General features: G+C 44.4%; 1 protein-coding gene across 1 annotated transcript in view; it reads right to left on the bottom strand.

Annotated features, from left to right (window-relative positions):
• The window catches only part of LOC129813543 (receptor-type tyrosine-protein phosphatase F-like), a 488,239-nt gene extending 474,621 nt beyond the window's left edge, over window positions 1-13,618 (bottom strand). Inside the window, exon 1 of the mRNA XM_055865838.1 lies at window positions 13,232-13,618. The gene's annotated coding sequence lies outside the window, so the exon portion shown is untranslated. The remainder of the gene's footprint in view (window positions 1-13,231) is intronic.
• Window positions 13,619-15,009: the final 1,391 nt, after the last annotated feature.

Raw genomic sequence — 15,009 nt, 5'->3', positions numbered from 1 at the left:
CGTCATTTAAACAGCCAGAGGGAGGGGTCTGTTCTCACTCCGCCACGTCATTTAAACAGCCAGAGGGAGGGGTCTGTTCTCACCCCCCCACGTCATTTAAACAGCCAGAGGGAGGGGTCTGTTCTCACCCCCCCACGTCATTTAAACAGCCAGAGGGAGGGGTCTGTTCTCACTCCGCCACGTCATTTAAACAGCCAGAGGGAGGGGTCTGTTCTCACCCCCCCACGTCATTTAAACAGCCAGAGGGAGGGGTCTGTTCTCACTCCGCCACGTCATTTAAACAGCCAGAGGGAGGGGTCTGTTCTCACTCCGCCACGTCATTTAAACAGCCAGAGGGAGGGGTCTGTTCTCACTCCGCCACGTCATTTAAACAGCCAGAGGGAGGGGTCTGTTCTCACTCCGCCACGTCATTTAAACAGCCAGAGGGAGGGGTCTGTTCTCACTCCGCCACGTCATTTAAACAGCCAGAGGGAGGGGTCTGTTCTCACCCCCCCACGTCATTTAAACAGCCAGAGGGAGGGGTCTGTTCTCACCCCCCCACGTCATTTAAACAGCCAGAGGGAGGGGTCTGTTCTCACTCCGCCACGTCATTTAAACAGCCAGAGGGAGGGGTCTGTTCTCACCCCCCCACGTCATTTAAACAGCCAGAGGGAGGGGTCTGTTCTCACTCCGCCACGTCATTTAAACAGCCAGAGGGAGGGGTCTGTTCTCACTCCGCCACGTCATTTAAACAGCCAGAGGGAGGGGTCTGTTCTCACCCCCCCACGTCATTTAAACAGCCAGAGGGAGGGGTCTGTTCTCACCCCCCCACGTCATTTAAACAGCCAGAGGGAGGGGTCTGTTCTCACCCCCCCACGTCATTTAAACAGCCAGAGGGAGGGGTCTGTTCTCACTCCGCCACGTCATTTAAACAGCCAGAGGGAGGGGTCTGTTCTCACTCCGCCACGTCATTTAAACAGCCAGAGGGAGGGGTCTGTTCTCACTCCGCCACGTCATTTAAACAGCCAGAGGGAGGGGTCTGTTCTCACTCCGCCACGTCACCGCAAATCGCAGTGTTTGAAAATCATTGGTTTTTTTTAAAATATATATTTATTTTTTTACTTTTAATGATGTCATCGGGTAGAGAATAATGTAAATGAGGTTGAAAAGTGGTGGAATTTCACTTTAAAATTTTAACTCAATGGCGCTAACATGATCTTTAAAAAGGAAAATGCTCGACAAGGGGAAGAAAATGTTTAAAAATAGGCCCCCCTTACATGCGCCTCAAACGGTGCCCTATACCCTATATAGTGCACTAGTGGCCAAAGGGCTTTGGTCTAAAGTAGTACACTATATAGGGAGTAGGCTGGGCCGGTTCAGGCTCCCAGCAACGTCTGTTTCCACTTTCCTCCCAATCCAGAGAAGCCCTGTAAAACATCAGTGTAAATGGTTCATAATGCCACCAGTGGACTCTGAAACAGCAGACCTGCTTTCAATCAGCAGTCAGATTACTGGTGTATCAGGCCCAGGACGTAAAGACAGGGAGCTACGTCACCTCTGTCCTACACAGCAACGATGCTGACAGCATGGAACAGGACTATACACCTAACTACTGTAGTCTCCTTACTGACAGCATGGAACAGAACAGGACTATAAACCTAACTACTGTAGTCTCCTACTGACAGCATGGAATAGAACAGGACTATAAACCTAACTACTGTAGTCTCCTTACTGACAGCATGGAACAGGACTATAAACCTAACTACTGTAGTCTCCTTACTGACAGCATGGAACAGGACTATAAACCTAACTACTGTAGTCTCCTTACTGACAGCATGGAACAGGACTATAAACCTAACTACTGTAGTCCCCTTACTGACAGCATGGAACAGGACTATAAACCTAACTACTGTAGTCTCCTTACTGACAGCATGGAACAGAACAGGACTATAAACCTAACTACTGTAGTCTCCTTACTGACAGCATGGAAGAGAACAGGACTATAAACCTAACTACTGTAGTCTCCTTACTGACAACATGGAACAGGACTATAAACCTAACTACTGTAGTCTCCTTACTGACAGCATGGAACAGGACTATAAACCTAACTACTGTAGTCTCCTTACTGACAGCATGGAACAGAACTATAAACCTAACTACTGTAGTCTCCTTACTGACAGCATGGAACAGGACTATAAACCTAACTACTGTAGTCTCCTTACTGACAGCATGGAACAGAACAGGACTATCCACCTAACTACTGTAGTCTCCTTACTGACAGCATGGAACAGAGCAGGACTATCCACCTAACTACTGTAGTCTCCTTACTGACAGCATGGAACAGAACAGGACTATACACCTAACTACTGTAGTCTCCTTACTGACAGCATGGAACAGGACTATAAACCTAACTACTGTAGTCTCCTTACTGACAGCATGGAACAGAACTATAAACCTAACTACTGTAGTCTCCTTACTGACAGCATGGAACAGGACTATAAACCTAACTACTGTAGTCTCCTTACTGACAGCATGGAACAGGACTATAAACCTAACTACTGTAGTCTCCTTACTGACAGCATGGAACAGGACTATAAACCTAACTACTGTAGTCTCCTTACTGACAGCATGGAACAGGACTATAAACCTAGCTACTGTAGTCTCCTTACTGACAGCATGGAACAGGACTATAAACCTAACTACTGTAGTCTCCTTACTGACAGCATGGAAGAGAACCGGACTATAAACCTAACTACTGTAGTCTCCTTACTGACAGCATGGAACAGGACTATAAACCTAACTACTGTAGTCTCCTTACTGACAGCATGGAACAGAACAGGACTATAAACCTAACTACTGTAGTCTCCTTACTGACAGCATGGAACAGAACAGGACTATAAACCTAACTACTGTAGTCTCCTTACTGACAGCATGGAACAGAACTATAAACCTAACTACTGTAGTCTCCTTACTGACAGCATGGAACAGAACAGGACTATAAACCTAACTACTGTAGTCTACTTACTGACAGCATGGAACAGAACAGGACTATAAACCTAACTACTGTAGTCTCCTTACTGACAGCATGGAAGAGGACTATAAACCTAATTACTGTAGTCTCCTTACTGACAGCATAGAACAGGACTATAAACCTAACTACTGTAGTCTCCTTACTGACAACATGGAACAGAACAGAACTATAAACCTAACTACTGTAGTCTCCTTACTGACAGCATGGAACAGAACAGGACTATAAACCTAACTACTGTAGTCTCCTTACTGACAGCATGGAACAGGACTATAAACCTAGCTACTGTAGTCTCCTTACTGACAGCATGGAACAGGACTATAAACCTAGCTACTGTAGTCTCCTTACTGACAGCATGGAACAGAACTATAAACCTAACTACTGTAGTCTCCTTACTGACAGCATGGAACAGAACAGGACTATAAACCTAGCTACTGTAGTCTCCTTACTGACAGCATGGAACAGAACAGGACTATAAACCTAACTACTGTAGTCTCCTTACTGACAGCATGGAACAGGACTATAAACCTAGCTACTGTAGTCTCCTTACTGACAGCATGGAACAGGACTATAAACCTAGCTACTGTAGTCTCCTTACTGACAGCATGGAACAGAACTATAAACCTAACTACTGTAGTCTCCTTACTGTCAGCATGGAACAGAACAGGACTATAAACCTAACTACTGTAGTCTCCTTACTGACAGCATGGAACAGAACAGGACTATAAACCTAACTACTGTAGTCTCCTTACTGACAGCATGGAACAGAACTATAAACCTAGCTACTGTAGTCTCCTTACTGACAGCATGGAACAGAACAGGACTATAAACCTAACTACTGTAGTCTCCTTACTGACAGCATGGAACAGAACAGGACTATAAACCTAACTACTGTAGTCTCCTTACTGACAGCATGGAACAGAAGTGTGTGATATAAAGTAGCTCCTGTCATAGAATAAGGTATTAAAAGTAATTGAAAAGGGATGTCTGTGACGTAGGTTTAGGTCTCCTGTTCAAGTTGTGATGCTGTGCACGAGGGAGAGCTTAACCGTCCTGCTGAAAAGAAACACTTACAAAACCATTTAGCAACATGTCCTTATTCTAATGTGTCTCATTGTGAGATCCAAACAGAAGAAAAACACATTCAAGGACAAACCTTGACCATCTCCTCAGCCAAAACCAACAGACAGAAATCCCTTTATTTCAAATACAATAATGCTAGTTGGTTCTGAAAGTTTTCTGGATTTGCACTTATCCAGCCTACTTATCCAGCCTGCTTCTCCAGCCTATTTATCCAGCCTATTTATCCAGCCTGCTTCTCCAGCCTGCTTCTCCAGCCTGCTTCTCCAGCCTGCTTCTCCAGCCTGCTTCTCCAGCCTACTTATCCAGCCTGCTTCTCCAGCCTATTTATCCAGCCTGCTTATCCAGTCTACTTATCCAGTCTGCTTATCCAGCCTGCTTCTCCAGCCTACTTATCCAGCCTGCTTCTCCAGCCTACTTATCCAGCCTGCTTCTCCAGCCTACTTCTCCAGCCTATTTATCCAGCCTACTTATCCAGCCTACTTATCCAGCCTACTTATCCAGCCTACTTGCAAGTAAATAAATATAATTTGCTATTTTGATGTTGTTTTTTAATATGTGATTTTATCTGCATGTACTCTAGTCTGATTACCGCTAAATGAATTGCTTCATTGTGGACATTCAAGTTTTCTGAATGTGAATCTGAAGGTGTAACCCGTTTTAGGATGCCTGGAAGGCCTACCCCCCCCCCCCTCTCTCTCCCCGGGACTTACCAGATCCAGCTCAGACCGGATCTTCTGGTTCTTACGGTCTGTTGCTGGTTCCTCAGTGCCAACACCACAGCAACACCATGCAGCCAGTCAGCCATCTCTCTGTGTGTGTGTGTGTGTGTGTGTGTGTGTGTGTGTGTGTGTGTGTGTGTGTGTGTGTGTGTGTGTGTGTGTGTGTGTGTGTGTGTGTGTGTGTGTCGTCTCTTAATCCCCTGTACTATAAACTGTAGACGCCCCATCATATACACACACACACACACACACACACATACACACACACAAACGCGTGCGCCATCTGTCCGCCACACACAAACACACTCCACCACCGCAGACCAACACACTGCAGGCTCAACCTCTCATTAGGCCCAGCAGGGCTGAAATTACCCTGAAATGACATGGAAACCAGCACGTTTTCCCATAGACAGGTTAGCTGACAACGTCACGAAAACGATGCACACCCTTCATGAGTCTTCCTCATATAGAAACCACGAGTCTTCCTCATATACAAATCATGATTCATCCTCATATACAAACCACGAGTCTTCCTCATATAAAAACCATGAGTCTTCCTCAAATAGAAACCATGGAGAAAGAAGGAATCAGCTAGGAGGGTGCCGGGTGGTTTTTCAGCATGTGTTTTTTTTTTTTTTTTTTCAGTGTGTGTGTGTGTGTGTGTGTGTGTGTGTGTGTGTGTGTGTGTGTGTGTGTGTGTGTGTGTGTGTGTGTGTGTGTGTGGCTCTTTAACAGCGCCAATCAGCCTGCCTGCCTGGATACATTGTGCCAGGGAGGAAGCAGAGCCATATGCTCTGGCTTTGTGGTCACAGGCCCCTGCCCTGCCTAGCCCTGCCCTGCCTAGCCCAGCCCAGCCCAAACCCTCCCCAAATACACAAAACCCTCACCAAATACACCAAGCCCTCACCAAATACACCAAGCCCTCACCAAATACACCAACCCTCACCAACACACCAAACCCTCACCAACACACCAAACCCTCACCAACACACCAAACCCTCACCAACACACCAAACCCCGTCCTCCTCGTTCAACGCTCCCCCTCTCTACCCGCTCGTTCAACGTTCCCCCTCTCTACCCGCTCGTTCAACGTTCCCCCTCTCTACCCGCTCGTTCAACGTTCCCCCTCTCTACCCGCTCGTTCAACGTTCCCCCTCTCTACCCGCTCGTTCAACGTTCCCCCTCTCTACCCGCTCGTTCAACGTTCCCCCTCTCTACCCGCTCGTTCAACGTTCCCCCTCTCTACCCGCTCGTTCAACGTTCCCCCTCTCTACCCGCTCGTTCAACGTTCCCCCTCTCTACCCGCTCGTTCAACGTTCCCCCTCTCTACCCCCTCGTTCAACGTTCCCCCTCTCTACCCCCTCGTTCAACGTTCCCCCTCTCTACCCCCTCGTTCAACATTCCCCCTCTCTACCCGCTCGTTCAACGTTCCCCCTCTCTACCCGCTCGTTCAACGTTCCCCCTCTCTACCCGCTCGTTCAACGTTCCCCCTCTCTACCCCCTCGTTCAACGTTCCCCCTCTCTACCCCCTCGTTCAACGTTCCCCCTCTCTACCCACTCGTTCAACGTTCCCCCTCTCTACCCACTCGTTCAACGTTCCCCCTCTCTACCCGCTCGTTCGACGTTCCCCCTCTCTACCCGCTCGTTCAACGTTCCCCCTCTCTACCCCCTCGTTCAACGTTCCCCCTCTCTACCCCCTCGTTCAACATTCCCCCTCTCTACCCGCTCGTTCAACGTTCCCCCTCTCTACCCGCTCGTTCAACGTTCCCCCTCTCTACCCGCTCGTTCAACGTTCCCCCTCTCTACCCCCTCGTTCAACGTTCCCCCTCTCTACCCCCTCGTTCAACGTTCCCCCTCTCTACCCACTCGTTCAACGTTCCCCCTCTCTACCCACTCGTTCAACGTTCCCCCTCTCTACCCGCTCGTTCGACGTTCCCCCTCTCTACCCGCTCGTTCAACGTTCCTCCTCTGTGTCCTTTCATTCCACTGTGACTAGTGACAGTGGCTGCTTGTTTCTTCCCAGGGAGACACTGACTGTAAACAATGACAAATACTATTTTTTGTTTTACAAATGTTCAACCATGTAGTGAGAGAACAATTTAAATGGGTCTAAACACTGTGAGAGAAAGAAAATGAACATTCACATTTTTAAATGTTAGTCATTTAGCAGACGCTCTTATCCAGAGCCCCTTATTTCTATTGGTGTCATACACCACACACAAAACAACTATAAGCTACTTTGTTCTCTCTCCGTCAGAGAGAACTTAGCTGTGCTGCTAGCTAGACAGTACACACACAGAACGAGGCTATGCAGCAAGATGTGCCCCTTAATTCAATTTCACTAAACTTCTGATGCAATTCCAAGAAACCAACCAAGCCAGTCCTGCCCTCTCATTACCTTTGGCTCTCTACTGGGTCACTGCCTAGTCGGGCGGTCCCCGACTAAAAACAATCTTAGTCGACCGAGAGTCGTCTGTTCTTTCGACCAATCGACTGGTCGACATAAAAAAAATAAAAAAAACGTGTATTTTTCCATCCTGTTTGAATAAAATCACCTATATGTATGCTACTGAGCTTGTCTGATGCTTTAAGCACCGCCAATAAAAATGAAGACACACAAATTACTAAAGAGGGATCCAGAGATCAACATAGCCTAACCAGAAGAAATAAACCCCCTACCAGACCCTCATCCTCCCACGTTGCCGGCATTCACAGATTCTACCATTATGCTCCTGAACTTACCGCTAATAAGCTATACCAGCGGTCAGCAACCTTTTCCATTTGGCGTGCCAAGTTATCCTACCATTTCTACTGATCCGCGTGCCAAGTTATCCTACCATTTCTACTGATCCGCGTGCCAAGTTAGGTGTGAAGCAGACAGGTGACTCGTGTGCCATACTTTTTAAAATGTTATATATATATATATATATATCTATCTATATCTATCTGCCACTGCTCGACTAAAAAATAAAAATGTCAGATGACCAAAAGCCTATCAACCAAACAATGTACCAGTGGACTAAATGGTGTCAACCTTCTACCCATCGCTAATAGCTATAATCTGTCACAGACCTTACTATAAGGAAAGGAATACAGCTAGTCTCTATAGTGTCAGTCAGGAAAAACACCCTCATATGTCTCGTATGTGGGGTCCCTTCTTAAAATAACTCATACGTCTCCACTGGAGGAAAGTGTGTGTGTGTGTGTGTGTGTGTGTGTGTGTGTGTGTGTGTGTGTGTGTGTGTGTGTGTGTGTGTGTGTGTGTGTGTGTGTGTGTGTGTGTGTGTGTGTGTGTGTGTGTGTGTGTGTGTGTGTGTGTGTGTGTGTGTGTGTGTGTGTGTGTGTGGCTTACATTTTGCACCAAAGGCTTAGCCAGCAGAACTAAGCAGTATGAACAGAGAACACCCACAGACAAAATACTCATTGGTTTATTATTTATATTCATATATTTTTTATTTTATTTAACCTTTATTTAACTAAGCAAGTCAGTTAAGAACAAATTCTTATTTACAATGACGGCCTAGGAAAAGGCCTCCTGCGGGGACGGGGGCTGGGATTAAACGTTTTATAAATAAAGGAGAAAACACGCATCCCGACAAGAGAGACAACATAAAGACAACATAGCAAGGCAGCTACACATGACAACATAGCAAGGCAGCAACACAACATGACAACACAGCATGGCAGCAACACAACATGACAACACAGCATGGTAGCAACACAACATGACAACAACATGGTAGCAACACAACATGACAACAACATGGCAGCAACACAACATGACAACAACATGGTAGCAACATGACAACAACATGGTAGCAACACAACATGACAACAACATGGCAGCAACACAACATGACAACAACATGGTAGCAACATGACAACAACATGGTAGCAACATGACAACAACATGGTAGCAACACAACATTACAACAACATGGCAGCAACACAACATGACAACAACATGGTAGCAACATGACAACAACATGGTAGCAACATGACAACAACATGGTAGCAACATGACAACAACATGGTAGCAACATGACAACAACATGGTAGCAACATGACAACAACATGGTAGCAACATGACAACAACATGGTAGCAACACAACATTACAACAACATGGTAGCAACACAACATGACAACAACATGGTAGCAGCACAAAACATGGTACAATCATTATTGGGCACAGACAACAGCACAAAGGGCAAGAAGTTAGCGACAACAATACATCACACAAAGCAGCCACAACTGTCAGTAAGAGTGTCCATGATTGAGTCTTTGAATGAAGAGATTGAGATAAAACTGTCCAGTTTGAGTGTTTGATGCAGCTCGTTCCAGTCGCTAACTGCAGCGAACTGAAAAAACGAGCGACCCAGGGATGTGTGTGCGCTTTGGGAATCTTTAACAGAATGTGACTGGCAGAACGGGTGTTGTATGTGGAGGATGAGGGCTGCAGTAGATATCTCAGATAGGGGGGAGGCTAAGAGGGTTTTATAAATAAGCATCAACCAGGGGGTCTTGAGACGGGTATTCAGAGATGACCAGTTTACAGAGGAGTATAGAGTGCAGTGATGTGTCCTATAAGGAGCATTGGTGGCAAATCTGATGGCCGAATGGTAAAGAACATCTAGCCGCTCGAGAGCACCCTTACCTGCCAATCTTTTTTTTTAAAGCTTGCTAACAGCCAGAGCTGTGTAGTAGGTCTTCACGGGTCCACCCGAACCCGAATACCCGAGACCCAACAGGGATCCTATGTAACTACAGCTGATAGACCCGAGTGGACCCGGACACGGCTCTGCATAGCCTATAATATATCATATTTTACGCTAATAAAAGGTACATGTATTGACTTAGAGAAGACCTAGCCAACATACAATATAAAGACCTATTCATCAACCAGAAGAACAACTTGGCTGATAAACATTTTTTTTTTTGTCACTCGTGTCCAATCGACATGGGAACACGTCTCCATTTTTTTATTAGTTTTATTTTAATGATCGGGTCTGATCCGGTCGGGGTCCAAGAAAGTCTACTGTGAAGTGTAGCATTTACAGTATCAGAAAGTGTATCCCCGTCCACTCTCAGATCATTATAACACTTCATTACACCGTTATTACAGCGTTGTCATTCTACAGTACTCGCAGCACATGCATAGATGTCGAAGCGGTCCAAGGGTGTTTCTACACTGGCTGTAAAGACCTTGTCAAATATACTGAACCAAAAATATATAAAAACGCAACATGCAACAATTTCAAATATTTTACTACTGTGTTACAGTTCATATAAGGAAATCAGTCAATTGAAATAAATTAATTAGGCACTAATCTATGGATTTCACATGACTGGGCAGGGGGTGCAGCCATAGGCTCTCCTACTGGGGAGCCAGGCCCAGCCAATCAGAAATAGTTTCCCCCCACAAAAGGTCTTTATTACAGACAGAAATACTCCTTAGTACCCCCCCCCCCCCCCCCCCCCCCCCCATCCACTCAGAGGATCCAACAGGCAATGTTCCCTCTAAACTGCAGGCATGCGCAGCGCGCACCTCCTCCAGGAATGCCACACAGACTGAACTTCACTGAGTTCGCTCCATTAGTTTGTACTATATAGATCCAACGTTTTTTTTTCTGTGATCGAATCAGCATTATATTAGCTTCTTTTCACTGCAACAAAAACCAAAAACAAATCTAACTTTGCAAGATTGAGTGTGTGATTTCATTGTAGGCAGAAGGCAGAGCCCGAGCGTAACGGAGTAGAATTCTATTGGCTTGGGTAGCCCACGAGCCGTCTTTTAAACACTTTTTTAATCACTTGCGAGTGAAAGCGTTTTTCAGATCAGAGCGCAGAGCCTGTGCACATTTGATGATATTCTTTGCTAGTTTGCGAGTTATTAGCCCAGTTATAGATAAGTATACGTCAGCAATGGGGAGTTACTGCTTGCTACAAGAGCACAAAACATGTAGGCTACATTTCAAACTGTCGTTGAAAAGCCAGTCAGGTACAAAAGGTTACGTCTTAATTAAAGGGACAGTGTTGTATTTTGAGACAGGCTTGAATATGCAAATAAGCCAATAGTCAGAGGGGTAGCCTACATTGTCTAATTCTCTGTATGGTAATAATAATACATTGTATATACATACAACACGATGCAATGTACAGTCACCTGTACGGCCCATGGTGTTACAGACCAAGTTTAAAAAATCATCAATTCATGTCAAGTCCTTCATAATGTAATTTTTTTTTTTTTTTTTTAAGTCTCATGCAATGTAGGCCTGCATTGAACACCACATATTAGGCTACTGTAGGCTATATCATTGAAATCAAAAGCTATTTCCATGTGAAAATGTTATGGGATTTGCTCCTTTGGTTTTGTTTGGTAGGCCTACATTATGCTCAGATAACCACAATAGCCTATTGGCTACAGTCTAAAACCGTAAGGGTACAGCTTCAGTGTTCACTGGGGGGGGGGGGGGGGGGATTCTCACACGGTTCAAGTTTCCGCTCACAAAACCTAAAACACTGTTGGAGGCAGTTTACGGTAGAGAAATAAACAATAACAGGTCTGGTGGACGTTCCTGCAGGCAGCGTGCCAATGTCACGCGCCCTCAAAGCTTGAGACATCTGTGGCATTGTGTTGTGTGATAAAACTGCACATTTAAAAGTGTCCTTTTTATTGTCCCCGACACAAAGTGCACCTGTGTAATGATCATGCCATTCAATCAGCTACTTGATATGCCACACCTGTCAACTGAATGGATTGTCTTGGAAAATGAGAAATGCTCACTAACAGGGATATAAACAAATTTGTGTACAAAATGTGAGCGAAATAAGCTCTTTGTAGGTATGGAACATTGAGGATTTTTTTTTTCAGCTCATGAAACATGGGTCCAAAATTTTATATGTTGCGTTTATATTTTTCTTCATTGTAAGTCTCTCACCTCTGCCTGCTCTCAGATTGTCAAGAAGCGAGGCATTATCAGTTTTATCATAGAACATTTGTCGATGAGCAAATCCATGACAGGTTGGTTGAAAAGTCGACAATACACATCGGTTGAACGAATTGTGAGGGGGAAAAAGTGCATCTTATTCTTGTACCTAAATTGTATAAGCTAAATGAGTAGCCTTCCTTTCTAACACAGCAACGGCATTGGTTGTATCTGCCGACTCACACTGGTTGTATCTGCCGATTCACACTGGTTGTATCTGCCGATTCACACTGGTTGTATCTGCCGATTCACACTGGTTGTATCTGCCGATTCACACTGGTTGTATCTGCCGATTCACACTGCATGCAGGTGGAAATCTCGTTTATTCTCCCGAAATAATATACTAGTCCTATAATCACCGAGGGAGAGGTGGTGAGTAGCCTGAATCAGGCAACAAAAAAATGATAATGAATAGGCTTGAGGTGCACCGCTTCGGAAGCAGTTTCAAAACAGTAGCCATGGAGATATTATTAACAATTCAAAAGTAATTCACTGTTAGAGCATCCCAATGTCAACTACAGAGAGAATCAACAAGAAATTCGATTATGCCAACATACGAACATTTTACCCACAATAACATTTGTACAGAGTAGCTCCCGCCCATCCTTTTGCAGTATTCAGCATGAAGATATTCTATTACGGGGTAAAATATATATGATTGCAGATCTACAGGAAGATGACAACACTGTTCATATACAAAATTGAAGTATATTATTTGCACTGTAGCGACACAGTTCAGATATACATTAATTTCAAACTCGCATAGCAAGCTAAACCTTTGAGAAACGAACAACAGCACGCTGCCCAAGCCAATATTCCTGCAACCGCAACTCAAGCAGCAAACCGTTAAACTCTACACACCAAGCACGAATGCATGCAGAATGTGCACAACCGTGCAATTCGTTAACGACAACTAGCTAACTAAGCTAGAAAGCTAACTAACTAGCTTTTTATTTTAAATTTAAACCCTTGCCCTTTCACAAATGCAACACAATATAATAATATACCTAGCTGAGTTTACTCAACTCCATATTACATGGATCTAGCTAAACTAGAGCTAGAATATAGTTACCAAGCTAGTTATGGATGAAACTAGCAACTAGACAGCACCAGTGCACAGACTGCATGCGTGGCTAACCGGCTGGTTAACGGGTCTGTCTGGCAGACTGATTAACTAGCTAATTTAGCTAACCCGATTTGATTAGCTAGCTAACGTTAGAGATTAAACAACAAGCTAAATTATCAGTTGGTCACATGAAACTGCCCCTTTTCTACCTTGGAAAATGTATTCTCTTCCAAAATATGTAATTTATTCAATGCCATTCCAACTTATACTCAAAACGTTCCACCCAAGACTGCATAAGAATTGCGATGCAACCTTGTAAGGGGGGGAAGAGAAAAAAATAAACATAACGGTGTAGCTAACGTTACTCACTGTTTCTCTGCTCGCCCCGAAACAACTTCGTTCGGTCACCCCCTTCCGCAGTTGGTAAGGTAAAAATCCACTTTTCAAAACGTCGAGAAGCCAACCAACCTTCCAAGTAAATCAGGATAGAACGGAGCTAAGGAATCCTCTTCTTTAGCTAGTAAGAGTGCACCACGCGGTAGAATAATCCTGGGTTAACAAAATTGTCGTTAATATAATTCCTTGAATAAGGAGCAAATATCTTCTGAAGACTTAAGTTCCTCCTTCCTTTTGAAGAAGCCGTTCTAGCTAACTACTTGCATGTTCATAGTCTCTCCACCGTGATACACTCCGTCGGTAAGGAGTTATTTCTTCTTTCGTCCCCCTTCAGTCACGCTTCTGCCGCTCGCCTTGCTCACAGGTTGGAAACGAGGGTTTTCGGCAGCGCTCGGATTTGCTCGGCTCCCAACGGAAATATTAGATACCCATTGTTATTATTTATTTTGGTCTATCACACACGTTGCTCTAATGTTGAATTTCCAAGCGATATTATATGATGGTTATTTTTTATAATAAAACATTATCATAACTATTGTTATTTCTTACATTATTAGCACAGAACGTTTTGTGTGTGTGTGTTACACAAGCATTTCGCTACACCTGTAATAACATCTGCTAAATATGTGTATGTGACCAATAAAATGTGATTTGTATTATTGTCACAATAACAAAATTACTATACAAAAATGTCTGCAAGTCGCTTTGGGAAAAAAGGTGTATGCTAAATGGCATATTAGACATTGTTATTACAATAATTGTAAGTAGGTTATAATATTTTCATAGTTAAACAGATGGATGAGAACTCTCCTGTCCATTGGGAGAGAGGAGCTGGATGGATGCCCATGGGAAGCAGAAGGCCAGGTACCAGCACAGATAGGGCTCTGCCTGTGCAGAGCACATGCCCCTTTGCCCTTCCAGTCTCCAAAGTACCGTTTTGGGTGATGGTATATCTTTTTTTTGTATACATTTTTTTGTCATTGTTGTTTGTCGCTGCCCGCAAGTTGTCAACAAGTTCGCCACCCCCCATCCCATCCGTTGGTTGAGCCTGTTGATCTGCCCTGTACATAGCCCGGTTGCGCCTTTATCCCAGCCTGTCCTGTATGAAGATTGCGTATGTCCGGTATCCTAACATGCAGGCTTGAGGGATGCCGTCACCGGTCGAGTGTGAGTAGTAGAGTTCAATTGCAGGAACCAGGTTACAGAGATTTACAAAGATTTACCGCTCAAACCCTTTTCCCCAGGATAAATAAATGCGAGAAAATGATAAATGATAATAAATGATTTCTATGAACGGTATGATGTGAAATAGAACTGTTAAATGATATGCGATGTCTTAAACTGCCTTCTCTACGGCCTTCTCTCTGCACGATCAATCATCAACTGTTAAGGTGGGGAAAGACACCTCAGTATGGAGAGCATGTATCATCTCATCATGGTAACATTTTTTTTCTTGTGACAGGTAGGCCTACATTTGCTGCAGCATAGCCTAGGCTACAGTAATGACTGAATGGGTGTCTAATTTACACATCTCAGTCTAGCATTCGGGGGGGGTCAACTTATTTTTTTGTTATAATTACAGCTGCAGAGTTTTAAAACAACCTATCACTCGAATATCGTTGCTTTAAATCAGTACACACAAGAACAGTCTCTCTCTCTCTCCATCAATTCCATTCAAATCTCATCCATCAAAGATAATCCTGTTCAAGATACAGTGCATTTGGAAAGTATTCAGACCCCTTGACTTTTTC

This window comes from Salvelinus fontinalis, chromosome 17, assembly GCF_029448725.1.
Source record: "Salvelinus fontinalis isolate EN_2023a chromosome 17, ASM2944872v1, whole genome shotgun sequence".
NCBI lineage: Eukaryota > Metazoa > Chordata > Actinopteri > Salmoniformes > Salmonidae > Salvelinus > Salvelinus fontinalis.
The sequence above is the reverse complement of the archived record's forward strand: the minus strand, read 5'-3'. Positions and strand labels throughout refer to the sequence as shown.